The sequence below is a fragment of the Papaver somniferum genome, chromosome 2 (genome assembly GCF_003573695.1).
Source record: "Papaver somniferum cultivar HN1 chromosome 2, ASM357369v1, whole genome shotgun sequence".
Lineage (NCBI taxonomy): Eukaryota > Viridiplantae > Streptophyta > Magnoliopsida > Ranunculales > Papaveraceae > Papaver > Papaver somniferum.
Window position 1 is genome coordinate 137,552,226 of NC_039359.1, and position 19,717 is coordinate 137,571,942.

Consider the following 19,717-nt stretch of genomic DNA (forward strand, 5'->3'; position numbering starts at 1 on the left):
TGCGTGATTCCTATCGGCTTCCACCACTTTTCTGCTCTTTTCGCTCCGTAATTCCATCCAAACTTTATTTAGAACCTAAAAATACAAAATTAATTAAGAAAAGTATTTATTCTTGAAAACAATGAAAATAAAGAATATGGGATAAAATGGAGAACTAGAGCACAAAAGATGAGTTAATTGCCAACAAAAAGATATAGAAATATGCACTTTTTAGCACTCATCAAATACCCCCAAACCTGAATTTTACTTGTCCTCAAGTAAAACAAAACTAAGGAAATCCTACCTATACCACTGTCGTTGGTCTCTCGAATGCATTTAGCGTATGCACTAAGCCTTTTAAACCACTAAGTGTCCCTAGTGGACGAGTTGAATTCTCGTGAAGGTTTGCTTAGAACGTACCTACAAAGTTCTAGGACAAAATATAAGCTCAGATTCCATGAAATGTGACATGTGCAAGACAGTAGAAGCTCACAGCAAAATGGAGATGTCAATCTAGCTATTAAAGGCACAATCCTAGCACTGATAACAAATAAAGACATGTGATAAGAGTGTAAAGTGTATCTACTCATGTTTCTAGAATGACCTGAAGTTATGACTACTAATCACCAAGAGATAGTTTTTAGGCTAAGAACCGAATTCTAAGCAAAGCTAGCTGTCCGGCTTTACGAGAATTGTGAATGTTCACCCAATGAGTTGGTGATATTTCAGTTTACCCGCGCTATACATCGATTGCTGCACCCTCCTTGCTTATTACAAGACTATTTACAACAAAAAGATGACTCTTTACATGACTCTTATTTACATTAATTACTCTCTTTTATTTTTGGAACAAGAGAGAACTATTGTCTTTAACATGACAAAACATGGAATAAATAAATACTTGATTTTTTTATTTTTATTTTATATTTTTTTGATTTTTCTGAATTTTTATGATTTTTTTTTTATTTTTTTTTTGAAGAAATAACTTTCATCTTTACAACATAGTGACACTTTTGATACATGAAAAAAAAGAAAAACATAATTACATGACTCTTAGCAAGAGGTGGCCCTTATCGGATGCATCCGGTCAAATTCTATGGTTGCTTTTCTTAACGTATCCTCCAACTTCTATCCCATCCAACCAAAGAACAAGCTAGTCAAGTCTCATTCAGTATTCTAAAGTGATTGGAAATCTAACTTCCTATCAAACACCTTGAAGATCGAGGCTATACATGTATTGGTAGATTGTGCGTGTGCAAGTTTCTTATCACATGTGAATTGTGCTAGAATCAGGGTGCCTAAATATCTAGACTGAGAATCCTTATGTTTACATACATGCACAAGATTCAACATTTCAAGGTAAATGAGCTCCATTTTTATGATTTTTTTTTTTTTTATTATTTTTTTTTTTCAATTTTTTCAAAAAGAAGGAGTTCTGTTTTCAATTATAATATGTGATCGTGGTATCTATACCATACCCCCAAACCTAAACTAGACATTGTCCTCAATGTTTCAAAATATGAAAAGAATTATAACATACGAAGAGGATTATGCTGAGTAGAGAAAAAGGAAAGAGAATACCCGATTTGACGGCGAAAGCAAAATTAGAACTTCGTTATTCAAGGCAAAAATCCAACATATTTCAGTTAAGAGTCACATTGGATTAGGAAAATATGTACAAAAGAAACAAAAGATTTAACTAAGAAACTATCTACTAGATTCTGTACAAGAAAATTTGGTTTTTAATGGGATTTGACTTTTTGGGAAAAATTTGGTTTTGTCGGCAGACATTTGGTTTTGATGGGAAAAAGAAAAAATTTGGTCTTTAGGGAAAAAGAAAATTTTGGTTTTTAGGGAAAAAGGCCCAGCTGACAACTTATTGTTTGAGTACGAGGAGTAAACCAAGCCCAGAAGTTAAGTTTCAGTTGGGTTTTGGGATAGCTGTTTCGCCAAAAGACTAAGCCCAACTGGGCTTTGAAAACGTTTTACAAATTTGTGTTTTGGGTCAAGCCCACAGTTCAGAAATTCAAATTTCAGGGTTGAAACCCACAGTTCAGAAACAAAATAAGCCCACAGTTCAGCTTAAATACAGGCCCACAGTTTAGTTAAACTACAAGCCCAGCATTCAGTCTTAAAATTACAAGCCCAAAAATTGGGTTTACTGATGGGTTTAGGCTTACTAGTTAGCACAGCCCAGCTGCTCAGTAATTGCAGTTCCACAGCCCAGTTGGGCTTGGTTCACAGCAACAACAACTTCAGCAAGAGCACCAGAGGCTCATCAGCAACAGCAAAAAGAAGAAGAAGCAGCAGCAGTAGGAGGTAGCAAGACAGCAGCAGCAGCAACACAGAAAACAGCAGCAGCACCAGAGGCTGGCTGTAGCAAAAGCAGGAGTTGACAGCAGCAGCAGCATCAGTTCAGCCACAGTACAGCAGCAAGTAGCACCAGCAGCAAGTAGTTCAGTGCAGCAGCAACAGGAAGAAGAAGAAAGAGTAGCAGCACAACTGCAGCAACAACAGCAAGAGCACCAGTGGCTCAGCACCAGCAGCAGCAACTCCACAGCAACAGAATACAAACAGCAGCAACACCAACTACCTGACACTCATTGTGTGTGATCAGTACACAGAAAAGGCAGGGGAAAAAAGGAAAACTGCATAAAGCAGTGCAGTTTGCAGTTGTAGTTGGCAAGGCCAAGATGCTTGACAGATAATATGCAGCTACAGATGCAGATGGGGATGCAGATGCAATGAATGATGCAGATGCAGTAAATGGAATGGAATGCATATGCAGTGATGCAATGATGCAATATGCTTACAACTAAGTTAAAGATGCAGCTAAAGACACTAAGGTTAAGCTAGAGACACTATGGCTAAGTTAGAGACACTAAGGCCAAGTTAAAGTTGCAGCTAAAAAGCTAAAAACACTAAAAGAGCTAAAACAGTTATACTAAGTTAAGGTTACAGCTAAGGTTACAGCTAAGTTTGAAAACAGAAAAGCAAGAGCACAATTTTTTTTTTTCTCAACTACACAGCACCAGTCCCCGGCAGCGGCGCCAAAAACTTGGTAGGCTTGTAAGGATGTAAGAAAATAAGAGCAAAGAGGAAGCCTACTTGTTAACCGCAAGTGCACGGTGTCGATTGTAGCTTGTGCAAATACGGGTCGAATCCACAGGGACTAGGGTGTGAGTTGAAGTTTCCTAAGCTAATTCTCTAAGTAGTGAACTAATGAAGCAAAGAGTGACAGTGGAAAAGAGCCAAAGGCAGTGAAGATGATTACAACTACAGATGGTAGACTAGGAGGATACTAAGGCATTTGATTCCACATCTTGATCCTAAACTAAGGAAGTTCTTATGAAAGCTATGTCTTGTTCTTTCAGGGAAGACTACAATGAGTTATTTACTAACTAACCTTGCTAACTTACTCCTAACATCAGCTGTCTTCTTACAACACAGCAGATCACAGGTATTTTAGCTCAACTAGTTAATTATCATTCCTAAGGCAATTCAATACAGTCCTTCAAATGGACTGATTTCTTAACCACAGTCACAACTTCACCCCTAGCATCAGCTGTCTTCTTACAACACAACTTATCACAGGTGAATTAGCTCAAATGGCTAATTATCAGTCCTACTTCAGTTTAAACATCACAAGAACAATAACATGTATACTAACTATCCTAGCATGCAATCAAGAGTTTCATCTAAGCCCTAGCAAGTAAATTAGAACATACTAGACATGGTGAACAAATACAATTGAAATTTACAAAATAATTTAAATTAAGAACTAACCCTTGAGGCAATGGCTATTCCAGTCCTCTTGGGTGAAGCACTGGCTAGCCCAGGCATCTCTTCAACACAACACCCACGACCCATATTTATACCCAAATTAATCAATTAGGGTTTCAGAGAAAATCCCCAAATCCCCAAATTACACAGTTGAAATTAGGGTTCGACTTTACCTAATTTGACGTGACAAATCACTCAAGAAGGTCGACCCATTTATTCTCTGACTCTCCTGCTCCTCTCCATGCCTTCCAATTGCGTTTCTAACTCGACCTATTATATTGATTTATTACCTAGGGTTTCAGAGAGAAATCAGAGAAGAAATCGAGAGAATAGATGGCTAGAATTTTAGGGGAATGATGGGTTTCGGTGAGGGATAGCCATGATGGCTTTTGATGGTTGATTGTGGTGGTTGAGGCAGTGTAGTTGGCGGAATTGGTGGTGAAGGTGAGGCTGTTGCAGACGGAGTGGAGAAGATGGAGGTGGAGTCGATGGAATTAGGGATACGGGTGTGTTTGGTTCTGCGAGTATAGGTGTTAGGTGTTTGGGTGTTGAGCGGTTGCATCAAGTCTCGATGATTCGCGAATCTGAGCCATGGGATGCGGAAATGATAGATTGATCTAACGGCTACAAGTGAAGAGGCTGGTATCGACCGTCGGATGCCTGATACAACGAAACTGATGGCTCAAGATGGAGTTAGGTGTTGTAGTGTTAGACAAGAGCTTCAGACTTTGATGTACTGGCGATGCTGCGACCATTCGATTCAGATGTGATCCAATCTGACGGCTGACGAAGGAGACGGGTATGGATATTGGAAATGGGTTTGGGTAAGGGTTTTGGGCCTTGGGTATGCCAAGCCCATATCTTCTTTAAGAACAATTCTTCCTTGTTAAGCCCATTTCTAGCCTTTTGGTCTTGTGCACAACATTCCTCGCGGCTTCCTTGCGTGATTCCTATCGGCTTCCACCACTTTTCTGCTCTTTTCGCTCCGTAATTCCATCCAAACTTTATTTAGAACCTAAAAATACAAAATTAATTAAGAAAAGTATTTATTCTTGAAAACAATGAAAATACATAATATGGGATAAAATGGAGAATTAGAGAACAAAAGATGAGTTAATTTCCAACAAAAAGATATAGAAATATGCACTTTTTAGCACTCATCAAATACCCCCAAACCTGAATTTTACTTGTCCTCAAGTAAAACAAAACTAAGGAAATCCTACCTATACCACTGTCGCTGGTCTCTCGAATGCATTTAGCGTATGCACTAAGCCTTTTAAACCACTAAGTGTCCCTAGTGGACGAGTTGAAGTCTCGTGAAGGTTTGCTTAGAACGTACCTACAAAGTTCTAGGACAAAATATAAGCTCAGATTCCATGAAATGTGACATGTGCAAGACAGTAGAAGCTCACAGAAAAATGGAGATGTCAATCTAGCTATCAAAGGCACAATCCTAGCACTGATAACAAATAAAGACATGTGATAAGAGTGTAAAGTGTATCTACACATGTTTCTAGAATGACCTGAAGTTATGACTACTAATCACCAAGAGATAGTTTTTAGGCTAAGAACCGAATTCTAATCCAAGCTAGATGTCCGGCTTTACGAGAATTGTGAATGTTCACCCAATGAGTTGGTGATATTTCAGTTTACTCGCGTTATACATCGATGGCTGCACCCTCCTTGCTTATTACAAGACTATTTACAACAAAAAGATGACTCTTTACATGACTTTTATTTAAATTGATTACTCTCTTTTATTTTTGGAACAAGAGAGAACTATTGTCTTTAACATGACAAAACATGGAATAAATAAATACTTGATTTTTTTTTTAATATTTTTTTGATTTTTCTGATTTTTTCTGATTTTTTTTTTTTTTTTTGAAGAAATAACTTTGATCTTTACAACATAGTGACACTTTTGATACATGAACAAAAAGAAAAACATAATTACATGACTCTTAGCAAGAGGTGGCCCTTATCGAATGCATCCGGTCAAATTCTATGGTTGCTTTTCTTAACGTATCCTCCAACTTCTATCCCAGCCAACCAAAGAACAAGCTAGTTAAGTCTCATTCAGTATTCTAAAGTGATTGGCAATCTAACTTCCTATCAAACACCTTGAAGATCGAGGCTATACATGTATTGGTAGATTGTGCGTGTGCAAGTTTCTTATCACATGTGAATTGTGCTAGAATCAGGTTGCCTAAATATCTAGACTGAGAATCCTTATGTTTACATACATGCACAAGAGTCAACATTTCAAGGTAAATGAGCTCCATTTTTATGATTTTTTTTTTTATTATTTTTTTTTCAATTTTTTCAAAAAGAATGAGTTCTGTTTTCAATTATAACATGTGATCGTGGTATCTATACCATACCCCCAAACCTAAACTAAACATTGTCCTCAATGTTTCAAAATATGAAAAGAATTATAACATACGAAGAGGATTATGCTGAGTAGAGAAAAAGGAAAGAGAATACCCGATTTGACGGCGAAAGCAAAATTAGAACTCCGTTATTCAAGGCGAAAATCCAACATATTTCAGTTAAGAGTCACATTGGATTAGGAAAATATGTACAAAAGAAACAAAAGATTTAACTAAGAAACTATCTACTAGATTCTATACAAGAAAATTTGGTTTTTAATGGGATTGGACTTTTTGGGAAAAATTTGGTTTTGTCGGGAGACATTTGGTTTTGATGGGAAAAAGAAAAATTTTGGTCTTTAGGGAAAAAGAAAATTTTGGTTTTTAGGGAAAAAGGCCCAGCTGACAACTTATAGTTTGACTACGAGGCCCAACTGTTCAGTAAACCAAGCCCAGAAGTTAAGTTTCAGTTGGGTTTTGGGATAGCTGTTTAGCCAAAAGACTAAGCCCAACTGGGCTTTGAAAACGTTTTACAAATTTTTGTTTTGGGTCAAGCCCATAGTTCAGAAATTCAAATTTCAGGGTTGAAACCCACAGTTCAGAAAGAAAATAAGCCCACAGTTCAGCTTAAATACAGGCCCACAGTTTAGTTAAACTACAAGCCCAGCATTCAGTCTTAAAATTACAAGCCCAAAAATTGGGTTTACTGATGGGTTTAGGCTTACTAGTTAGCACAGCCCAGCTGCTCAGTAATTGCAGTTGCACATCCCAGTTGGGCTTGGTTCACAACAACAGCAACTTCAGCAAGAGCACCAGAGGCTCATCAGCAACAGCAAAAAGAAGAAGAAGCAGCAGCAGTAGGAGGTAGCAAGACAGCAGCAGCAGCAACACAGAAAACAGCAGCAGCAACACAGAAAACAGCAGCAGCACTAGAGGCTGGCTGTAGCAAAAGCAGGAGTTGACAGCAGCAGCAGCATCAGTTCAGCCACAGCACCAGCAGCAAGTAGTTAAGTGCAGCAGCAACAGGAAGAAGAAGAAAGAGTAGCAGCACAGCTGCAGCAACAACAGCAAGAGCACCAGAGGCTCAGCACCAGCAGCAGCAACTCCACAGCAACAGAAGACAAACAGCAGCAACACCAACTACCTGACACTCATTGTGTGTGATCAGTATACAGAAAAGGCAGGGGAAAAAAGGAAAACTGCATAAAGCAGTGCAGTTTGCAGCTGTAGTTGGCAAGGCCAAGATGCTTGACAGATAATATGCAGCTACAGATGCAGATGGGGATGCAGATGCAATGAATGATGCAGATGCAGTGAATGGAATGCAGATGCAGTGATGAAATGATGCAATATGCTTACAGCTAAGTTAAAGATGCAGCTAAAGACACTAAGGTTAAGCTAGAGACACTAAGGTTAAGTTAGAGACACTAAGGCCAAGTTAAAGTTGCAGCTAAAAAGCTAAAAACACTAAAAGAGCTAAAACAGTTATATTAAGTTAAGGTTACAGCTAAGTTTAAAAACAGAAAAGCAAGGGCACAATTTTTTATTTATTTTTTTTCTCAACTATACAGCACCATTCCCCGGCAGCGGCGCCAAAAACTTGGTAGGCTTGTAAGTATGTAAGAAAATAAGAGCAAAGAGGAAGCCTACTTGTTAACCGCAAGTCCACGGTATCGATTGTAGCTTGTGCAAATACGGGTCGAATCCACAGGGACTAGGGTGTGAGTTGAAGTTTCCTAAGCTAATTCTCTAAGTAGTGAACTAATGAAGCAAAGAGTGACAGTGGCAAAGAGCCAAAGGCAGTGAAGATGATTACAGCTACAGATGGTAGACTAGGAGGATACTAAGGCATTTGATTCCACATCTTGATCCTAAACTAAGGAAGTTCTTATGCAATCTATGTCTTGTTCTTTCAGGGAAGACTAAAATGAGTGATTTACTAACTAACCTTTCTAACTTACCCCTAGCATCAGCTGTCTTCTTACAGCACAGCTGATCACAGGTATTTTGGCTCAACTAGTTAACTATCATTCCTAAGGCAATTCAATACAGTCCTTCAAATGGACTGATTTCTTAACCACAGTCACAACTTCACCCCTAGCATCATCTGTCTTCTTACAGCACAGCTTATCACAGGTGAATTAGCTCAAATGGCTAATTATCAGTCCTACTTCAGTTTAAACATCACAAGAACAATAACACGTATACTAACTATCCTAGCATGCAATCAATAGTTTCATCTAAGCCCTAGCAAGTAAATTAGAACATACTAGACATGGTGAACAAATACAATTGAAATTTACAAAATAATTTAAATTAAGAACTAACCCTTGAGGCACTGGCTATTCCAGTCCTCTTGGGTGAAGCACTGGATATCCCAGGCATCTCTTCAACACAACACCCACGACCCATATTTATACCCAAATTAATCAATTAGGGTTTCAGAGAAAATCCCCAAATCCCCAAATTACACAGTTGAAATAAGGGTTCGACTTTACCTAATTTGACGTGACAAATCACTCCAGAAGGTCGACCCATTTCTTCTCTGACTCTCCTGCTCCTCTCCATGCCTTCCAATTGCGTTTCTAACTCGACCTATTCTATTGATTTATTACCTAGGGTTTCAGAGAGAATCAGGGAAGAAATCGAGAGAATAGATGGATAGAAGTTTAGGGGAATGATGGGTTTCGGTGAGGGATATCCATGATGGCTTTTGGTGGTTGATTGTGGTGGTTGAGGCAGTGTAGTTGGCGGAGTTGGTGGTGAAGGTGAGGCTGTTGCAGACGGAGTGGAGAAGATGTAGGTGGAGTCGATGGAATTAGGGATAGGGGTGTGTTTGGTTCTGCGGGTATAGGTGTTAGGTGTTTGGGTGTTGAGCGGTTGCATCAAGTCTCGATGATTCGCGAAGCTGAGCCGTGGGATGCGGAAATGATAGATTGATCTAACGGCTACAAGTGAAGAGGCTGGTATCGACCGTCGGATGCCTGATACAACGAAACTGACGTCTCAAGATGGAGTTAGGTGATGTAGTGTTAGACAAGAGCTTCAGACTTTGATGTACTGGCGATGCTGCGACCATTGGATTCATATGTGATCCAATCTGATGGCTGACGAAGGAGACGGGTATGGATATTGGAAATGAGTTTGGGTAAGGGTTTTGGTCCTTGGGTATGCCAAGCCCATATCTTCTTTAAGAGCAATTCTTCCTTGTTAAGCCCATTATTAGCCTTTTGGTCTTGTGCACAACATTCCTCGCGGCTTCCTTTCGTGATTCCTTTCGGCTTCCACCACTTTTCTGCTCTTTTCGCTCCGTAATTCCATCCAAACTTTATTTAGAACCTAAAAATACAAAATTAATTAAGAAAAGTATTTATTCTTGAAAACAATGAAAATACAGAATATGGGATAAAATGGAGAATTAGAGTACAAAAGATGAGTTAATTTCCAACAAAAAGATATATAAATATGCACTTTTTAGCACTCATCACAAAGCCGGCTGCACCATTCAGCCTTGGCCCCACTATGCCAAGCCAGCCACACCATTCAGCCTTGGCCCTACTATGCAAGCCAATCGCACCATTTTCCTTGGCCATACCATGCCGGCCTTCCCCATGCGGCTACCAAAACGAAGGCGTGCGACGATCAACGGTCACCCTTCAATCCCAGATGCAAATCCTAGCCGTCCAAGGTCGCCAAACAACACATGGTAACCTTTGGCCCAAAACCCTAGTTTTGGCCACGCCAAACCGCGCCAGTGGCATGCCAACCACCTTGCCGCGCCATCCCACGACGGCCTTCCCTCTGCGGTTACCAAAACGAAGGCGCGCGACGATCAACGGCTACCTTTCCTCTTAAGATGCAAAATCTCGACCGTCGAAGGTCAGCAAGCCGGCAAGTCTCCCAATCTCGACTTGCCAGACGACAACAATATGCTACATGTTTTCCACGAAAACACTCGAGACATCAACGCATATCACAAACTGGGGGATCCTCTTTGGGTATTGGTTTGGCGGTTTACAACGTGCGGCGTACACGACGCCCGTTATAAGAAAGTGTAATAAGAATGAGGCGGTTAGTAAACATGGGAAGTAATGGTGAAACGCTTTCTTTTATGGAACATCAATTCCAAGCGTGACGATCATCACCTCCTCCCATTTACTCACCTATTTACCATTTCTTAATGAGACCAGAGTACGTTTCACTTCGACTTGTATAAATAGCTCTTACCTATTTCCATCGAACAACAAGTTCAATCAGGAGCAATACAACACTCAAAAAACATTTGCTAGATTTCCATATGTTAGCTTTTTACTTTCTGATACAAGTCGTGAAACAACTACTCTTCCAGAATCAACTATTCTGGTCTCAACACTTTCCTTGCTTCCCTCCCCAACACCAACCAATTCTCCTTCACTTTGTGACCGAAGCAAGTATGGAACGACCATTTCTTGGTTTAGGCCGGACTTGTACAGATTGATCTCTCGAATCTAAAGTACTCCCTTGCAGTACATTGTTTAGGGTTTAAATTCGTTTCTCACCCACATACCCGAAATTACCAAAATCAGCAGAAACCATTTTCACCTTCAAACAATTGGCGACCAAGTGGGAGATTGATCTTTTGGTTACAATGCCAATTTTCGACCATCGATTTCATGCTTCGACCCAGACATCAAGACGGTAGAAGCAGGCGATCCGCTCAGGGATCGACGACTCAGTTACCAGACGACCCGGTTATCAGTCTTGACACGACAAGGGATGACTGGGGACTTCCTAGAGTTTAAAAGCGAACGATCCAACCAGTATTGACGCGGCAAGGGGCGACTGGGGACTTCCCAGAAGTTAAAAGAAAAACGATCCTCTCAGGGATCGACGACTCGATCATCAAGTGACTCAGGGACGACGGGGGACTTTCCAAAATCGCGGTGTTTCCCACGAAAGTCGGACTTGCACCTGACTCGTTTTCGTTAGCAGATCCGAAAAACCGAGTAAGTCTTGCCTAGACAAAATACATGGTTTAGTATTTCAAGTTTTTACGGGAATGATAAAACCGATAGCCATGTTATGTTTCATCCCATGTCATCTACCGACATGCAACGTTCATGTTTCCATATCTTCCCTGGGATGTTTGTGTTACTTACAATCATAACCAAAATGGCATCATCCTAAAACAGTAAATCCGGAATAATAATACAAAACCCTCATAGGTAACACTTGTCTATCAACCCAAAAATACAGAAAATCAAAACCATAAGCCAGGTGTTTCATTTGCCTTTCAAAAAAAAGAAGAAAAAAAAAACGAAACAGAAGAATTTCAGAAGACATAAGTGCATTCAAAGGAAGTCATTCAACGGTGTTTTGCTCTTCTCGAAGAAGGCGTCCTTCGTCATTTGGAGGACCGCCTGTTTCAGATCCAACTCTTCGGACAGCCTTTCGACCTCCGCTTCTTATTGTTTGACCACGTCCGCGGAAGAACCTTGGGTCACCTCGGCCTGCAACTTTTGGATCTCAGAGAAACCATAACGCCCAGTTCTTCGTGGAATCAGTCACCTACTCGTACGTACCTACTTTGCATAATAAAGATTACCAGTCACTATTCATGAGGTAACATACACTACTACGGTGATACTCGAAGAGAAGAACAAGTACTTCTATAAGTTTATGAATGACATACCAACGGCTAAGGTTTACACCAGTTCGGAAGAACAATATTTCTACATGTTTATGGAAGGCATACCTATGGCTAGGGTATACACCAACACAAGAAAACAAATTGGAAGAGAAACGCTGGAGTACAGACCGGTAATATGCTTGACCACTTTATTGCTACCGCGCCACGTCAAGCCAGCGTCGTGCCAAGCCAACATTCCGCGCCACGCCAAGCCAACGCCTTGCCAAGCCAGCGCCCATTCCAAGTCGATCCAGCGCTAACAGCTTGCATCTTCCCAGCTCCAACAGTGTGCATCCTTCCAGCTCTTACAACTTGCATCATTACAGCAGCTTGCATCTTCCCAGCACTAGCAACTTGCATTCTTCCAGCGTTGTTTTTGAACGCCCAGTAGAAGGGAATCAACAACCTAATTTCATAACACGTAAAGATCAGGAATGGATTCTCCAAAATCGAGACAAAGAAAATCAACAACCCTTTGAGTTCACAAAGACTCTCTTCCTGTCAGGAGATGCATGATTTCTGGGGACTTCGCCCACAAAATCGTGCAGTATATGATGAAACACTTATGTGAGATTCTGTATTTCCCCAAGGCGCAGCGTCAAGACATATTCGTATCCCTCAACCGCACTGCATCAGGGAAGCAGCTGTTTCCAACCAGAGAAGCCTTCCCAAACCCTAACCTCTCCTGGAAAGCACGATTGATAAATGGAACTTGGGACTTCTAAACATTGTTCGCTTGAAGGGTGTCCAGTTTGACAACATACTGATTAACGCAGCCGCTCCGCTTCAACGTTCGCTCCAACAGCCACTTCACTTCAACGTCCTCCAGCAGCGGGTCCGCTTCAACGTTCGCTCCAACAACCACTTCACTTCAACGTCCGTTTGGCTTTTTTCAGTTTCAACATCTTCTCCAAAGGCCGAAGCTGCTTCAATGCCGATTCTTCCTGCAAAGGATCAAACCACCACGTTCCCCGTGTCAAGGATCATAATCACAGCCAGCCATTATTCGTAGTTATGGCCGTCTTTTAATCTGTCCCTCCAAAACTCTTGATCATGGACAGTTGGCTCGCTAACGCATCCAACCGATCCTTATACTACCATGGATGCCCATACAATTCCAGCCAACCTACTTTGTTACCACGACAATGCAATCTCTTCTGATTACATCTGCTACCAAGAACTGTTATCGCTCATTTGTTGATACCAGCCAGAGCTTCACCACAACAGCAATCACTACAAAGATGGAAACATGTAAACCATACTTGGAGACTGAGGATATACACAGAATCCCTTCACTGTCAAATCTCAGGTGACACAGTCAACCAAAAGGCCATGGACACAACAAAGTCATCTACTCTTCAAGGGTGCAACGCAAGAATAACATCACTTCTCTGTATAGAAGACGCCTTCGACACTCTACAAGCCGCGAAATATCCCAAGCCTTCCCAGAGGAAACAACTTCAGAAACTAAAGAAAAGTGTGACTGGGCACTGATCATCGCAGTCCATCCCGACGACCATCAAAGATTCGTGAGATAAACTCCAGAGATGCGGCTGAAACAGTTCCCTGAAGAAACATAGGGAGTCACGACAAACAACATAACTCTATCATTTTATACCTCTTCGCTACCCAGAGTATTTCATCCATGTGGTATTCTGAGAATCCCGACATCACATCCACATCCAGAAGAATACAATAATCTTGCATCAAATCCCGTGGACGTGGATCTTAGGCGATGCATTGGAAGTACGCTACACATGGGGACTGCCAACATGGGACGCTTTCACTCCCCCCAACCAGGTTATTTCTAATTTCAATGTCATCACTGTCGGAGTTTTACGCAAAATTATCTCAACATGAAACACGCCACATGTTGAGGGGATACATTCACATATTCGGCCATGACCATACACCGAAGACTCCAAAAGCACGCCACAGAGATACATTCACATATTCATCCATGACCATCGGATCAAACGGAAGTATAACTGGGGACTGTTCACCGCGCCCCATTCCATACGATAATCCAAGATTCAAAAGCTGGTTCGAAGGATGTCTCTTGGAACAAAGTCCTTGAAGACTTAATAGCAGCACAACGACGACAGAATGTCTCCCAACTCATCTTTTTCAAATTGTGTCTTCGGAATATTTCTACCATATGATCATCCATAACATATCATCATCGCGATCAGAGGATCTAGACACTGAACAACCTAAAGTCAAGGATGGCCGACAACACAACAAAAATACCCAAGATTAGCCCTGACATGATCGTTTCCGAACATATATTTCATCCATTCATCCCAAGAATGCAGTGGAGTTTTGGTAAATTTTGGGATCCACTGGAGAGACACTGCATACGAAAGCACGTATCCAGACGAGCAACAAAAGAGGGTCGATACCTCTTTTCATGCGAACAGAGTCTCTATAGTTTGAACAGAATGAAGATTCATTCTTTCTCCATGAACGGGAATAAATGACTGGGAGCGACTATACCACCTCGGGCCCGCAACATCCCTCCTGAATTCTTTCTGAGTTTCACTGTAGGGCTGTTTTCACCTCCTGAACGATCTCAAAACCTAAATATTCATTAGGAGATAGGTTCTTTTCCGGTCAGATGGATGGGCGGACCGTCGAAATCTATGTTCGTACGAGAATTTTACAACGATTCTACTAAGGAGCGCTAATTAGGGATTCGGCATGCCAAACCCTAAATTAGACAAAGTTGTAAGGCGCCATCACCACCATTTGATATCCTAAGTTCCAGCGTCCTCACCATTACCACCATTCCAAGACGACCGATGATGACGGCTCCATTCCAAGCCGACCAATGCCGACGGATCCATTCCAAGCCGACCGATGCTGACGGCTCCATTCCAAGCCGACCGATGTTGACGGCTCCATTCCAAGCCGACCGACGTCTCCATTCCAAGCCAACCGATGCTGACGGCTCCATTCCAAGCCGACCGATGCTGACCGCTCCATTCCAAAGCGACCGATGTTGACGGCTCCATTCCAAGCCGACCGATGCTGACGGCTCCATTCCTATTTGAGTCAAGTAAGGAAAAGAGGAAACCGGTCCCGCGAAGATAAATCACCATGCCAAGCCGTCCGCACCATGCCTTGGCCCCACCACGCCAAGACATCCGCGCATGCTTTGCCTCACCAAATCGCGCCTTGCCATGGCCGTACCATGCCAAGCCGTCAGCGCCATGACTTGTCGCGCCAACACCAACAACTCGCCAAGCCAGCGTCATGATGTTCCCTAACCTAGCCAAGATGACGCATAACCAGACTAAGCCGGTGATTTTCATCTCACCGCTCCACGGTCTGCACCACCAGTACAATTCATACAAGGCCGCCAACACGGGAAGCACAATCTCTCCTTACCTATAGAAAAAGGTTCGTCGGAGCTTCCTGACCATCTTTTCACGACTTGTCGTTTCGATTTTTTTCCTTGCCCGTCACCATCTTATGCTTACCTCGCAACAACACTCCTGTTCCGAGCTAAGCAGGGGACTTAATGTTGATGGTGGTTTTTAGCTTAGGGTTAAATTCGTAAAACTGTACATTTGACATGACGTCACCATGACCATTACTACAGTTATTGAATCAATCAGCACGCTTACGTAAGAATTATCGGGGTACCTTTTGTCTACACGGGTCATGTTCCGCGGCATAACCCTTAACATTGACTAACATCACCTAAACCCTAATTCTCATTCTACCGCGCCAAGGCATGCCAACCATGCCAGCCACATCTACCGCTCCAAGGCATGCCAACCATGACATCCGCACCACTGTGCCAATGGAAAACCATGTCAGCCACATCTACCACGCCAAGGCATGCCAACCATGCCAGCCGCACCACTGTGCCAATGTCAAACCATGCCAGCCACATATACCGCGCCAAGGAATGTCAACCATGCCAGCCGCACCACTGTGACAATCGCAAACCATGCCAGCCACATCTACCGCGCCAAAGAATGCCAACCAAGCCAGCCGCACCACTGTTCCAATGGCAAACCATACCAGCCACATCTACCGCGCCAAGGAATGCCAACCATGCCAGCCGCACCACTGTGCCAATGGAAAACCATGCCGGCCACATCTACCGTGCCAAGGAATGCCAACCATGCCAGCCTCACCACTGTGCCAGTGGCAAACCATGCCAGCCACATCTACCGCGCCAAGGCATGCCAACCATGCCAGCCGCACCACTGTGCCAATGACAAACCATGCCAACCACATCTACCGCGCCAAGGCATCCCAACCATGCCAGTCGCACCACTGTGCCAATGGCAAACCATGCCAGTCACATCTCCGCACCAAGGCATGCCAACCATGCCAGCCGCACCACTGTGCCAATGGCAAACCATGCCAGCTACATCTTCGCGCCAAGGCATGCCAACCATGCCAGCCGCACCACATGTGCGAATGGAAAACCATGCCATCCACATCCCCGCGCCAAGGCATGCCAACCATGCCATCCGCGTCACCATGCCAATGGATAACCATGCTAGCCACGTTTCCATGCCAAAGCCACGCCGGCCCCGCTACACGTTGCTGGATGCAAAAACGAAGGGTTGCAACAATCAACGACCACCCTTCCATCTAAGATGCAGATCTTAGCCGTCCAAGGTCTCCAACCGACGCGTGGTAACCTTTTGCTCAACGCCAAGCCCCAATTTTGGCCGCGCCCAAACTAATGCCAAACCCTAGCTTTTTGGCCGCGCCTAAACTATGCCAAAATTCTGGTTTGGCCACGCCTAAACCATGCCATGCCTTCCTTTCCTTCACGGATGCCAAAACGAAGGCGTGCAGCAATCAACGGCCACTCTCCAATATAAGATGAAAATCTTAGCCGTCCAAGGTCGCTAGCCGACACGTGGTAACTTTTGGCCCAACGCCAAAATCCTAGCTTGGTCACTCCAAAATCCTAGCCTGGCCATGCCGCCATCCCTCCTGAATTCTTCCTGGTTTTTACTGTCGGGCTGTTTTCACCACCCAAACAAGCTCAAAAACTAAATATTCCCGCTTTGAAATATAGAGAATTATTTTCCGGTCAGATGGAGGGGCAGACCATCAAAATCCGAGTTTGTATGCGAATTCTACGGCGATTCTGGTAAAGGGCGCTAATTAGGGTTTCGATATGTCAAACCCTTAACTAGTTTGGTCGCCCCTGAACCGCGCCAAGGCATGCCGACCATGCCACATTTTCCAATGGCATGTCAAGCCAACCGCACCTTGCCTTGGCCCTAGCCATGCTAGCCGCACCATGCGCCAATGGCATGCCAAAACCTTGGCCCTACTATGCCAAGTCGGCCGCACCATTCAGCCTTGGCCCCACTATGCCAAGCCGGCCACACCATTTAGCCTTGTCCCCACTATGCCAAGCCGGCCACACCATTCAGCCTTGGTCCTACTATGCCCATCCATTCGCACCATTTGCCTTGGCCATACCATGCCGACCTTCCCCATGCGGCTACCAAAACAAAGGCGTGTGACGATCAACGGTCACCCTTCAATCCTAGATGCAAATCCTAGTCGTCCAAGGTCGCCAGACAACGCATGGTAACCTTTGGCCCTAAACCCTAGTTTTGTCCACGCCAAGGCATGCCATGCCACATGTGCCAGTGGCATGCCAACCACCTTGTCGCGTCATTCTATGACGGCCTTCCCTATGCGGTTACCAAAACGAAGGCGTGCGACGATCAACGGCTACCTTTCCTCTTAAGATGCAAAATCTCGACCGTCGAAGGTCACCAAGCCGGCAAGTCTCCCAAGCTCGACTTGCCAGACGACAACAATATGCTACATGTTTTCCACGAAAACACTCGAGACATCAACGCATATCACAAACTTGGGGATCCTCTTTGGGTATTGGTTTGGCAGTTTACAGCGTGCGGCGTACACTACGCCCGTTATAAGAAAGTGTAATAAGAATGAGGCGGTTAGCAAACATGGGAAGTAATGGTGAAACGATTTCTTTTGTGGAACATCAATTCCAAGCGTGACCGGTCATCACCTCCTCCCATTTACTCACGGGGTACTATTTCTTAATGAGACCAGAGTATGTTTCACTTCGACTTGTATAAATAGCTCTTACCTATTTCCACCGAACAACAAGTTCAGTCAGGACCAATACAACACTCAGAAAACATTTGCTATCTTTCCATCTGTTAGCTTCCTACTTTCTGATACAAGTCGTGAAACAACTACTCTTCCAGAATCAACTATTCTGGTCTCAACACTTTCCTTGCTCCCCTCCCCAAAACCAACCCATTCTCCTTCACTTTGTGACCGAAGTAAGTCTGGAACGGTCATTTCTTGGTTTAGGCCGAACTTGTACAGATTGATCTCTCGAATCTAAAGTACTCCCTTGCAGTACATTGTTTAGGGTTTAAATTCGTTTCTCACCCACACAACCGAAATTACCAAGATCAGCGGAAACCATTTTCACCCTCAAACAGTAGTTTACCTCGATTTCTTTATCTCTACGGTTCTGCGCATCTCTTAGTACTGGTTTACAATTTATCTGTTCGAAGTTAGCTGATGTGACCGGAGTTCATAGTGGTTGCTCTCAGTAAAAACAAACATTCCTGTAAAATACATATCAAACGTAATTTTATTGAATTAAAATGGAACTTACTCTTCATACCCAGACAACATCCACAAAAGGGTTATTTATCGAAGGGAGCATCTCTCACTTTTACATGCTGAAGTCTTGAAGAAAAACAAAACCAAATTCGCACAAATTAATTACTCCATGAACTAGTACTGGTACTTGTCCTTGCCTTTACGTGCAACAATGACGGAATTAATCACATCGTCCATCGGGTGAAAAACAGCAAGAACCTTGAAACCTGGTAAATCACTAGGCTCAACAGTTGGGTATAGAAACCCACGAGCACCGTGAGCACTCCTCAACATTAATAAGGACCCTGGTGCCATGTACTTAGCTAGATGATCAATAACTTTGCGTTTATCTTCTTTGTTCAAACCAACCAAAGCTGCTAAGAAGACAACTTCGTAGCCGCTTAAACCAGTAGTAACATCCATAATATCAGTATCATGAAATAACATACGCTTAGACAAGTCAGGATCTGCAGCGACCAAGTTGGAAGCCAGAGCATTGGCTGATCGGTCGATATCATAATTGTGAAACATAGTGTTTTTCAGGTGATTTGAAGCCAATACGATAGATGTGAGAGGCAGGGGTCCGGATCCAATGAAAGCGATGTCACTTGGGTTTGGATTTGTGATATAATTGCTAAGTATAGTGTACTCAAGACGGCCAAGTTTGATGTAATTAGTGTAATACGGAAACATGCTAATATGATCAAGTGGGAGATCGTAAGAACCTAACAGGGCTGAGAAGTGAGATTCTAAGCTTCACCACAGAGACGAATGAGTTTGGAACAGATTCCTTGGACTTTTGCTGATAATTTGGTTACATCAATTGGAGATGGTGGCATACAAGTTAGGACTAGTCGAGTGAAAAGAGCGTCAACATCTTTTGACGGTTTGATACTTTGTAAGGTTGATAGGCTGTCATAGATCTCACAAACATTTTGAACCAACACTTCTTCTTGATCACAAGGAACCAATGAACCCAATGAACCCATAACTGACGAACTATGTGTTGTTTATGAATGCTATTCAGAGCAACAACTTGATGTTGCTTCAATTGGGATGAAGTATGAATCAAGTAATCACTACAAAGATATATTGATGCTGAAGAGAATTTTTGTTTGATACTTTAGCCTCCAAATCTGGTGGCTATTTATGGACAGCATTTTCAATGAAAGTTTAGTACTCAGAAGTTTTTATAGTCCATATGGCCTCATATCTTATGGAACGACTATATATGTTGACATATAACACAAATAAACAATGAAGAACACATATAATAACT

At 42.8% G+C, this 19,717-nt stretch overlaps 1 pseudogene; it reads right to left on the reverse strand.

The window, feature by feature from the left end:
• Positions 1 to 18,573: 18,573 nt before the first annotated feature.
• LOC113352037 lies at positions 18,574 to 19,427 on the reverse strand (annotated as a pseudogene).
• Between the last annotated feature and the right edge of the window lie 290 nt (positions 19,428 to 19,717).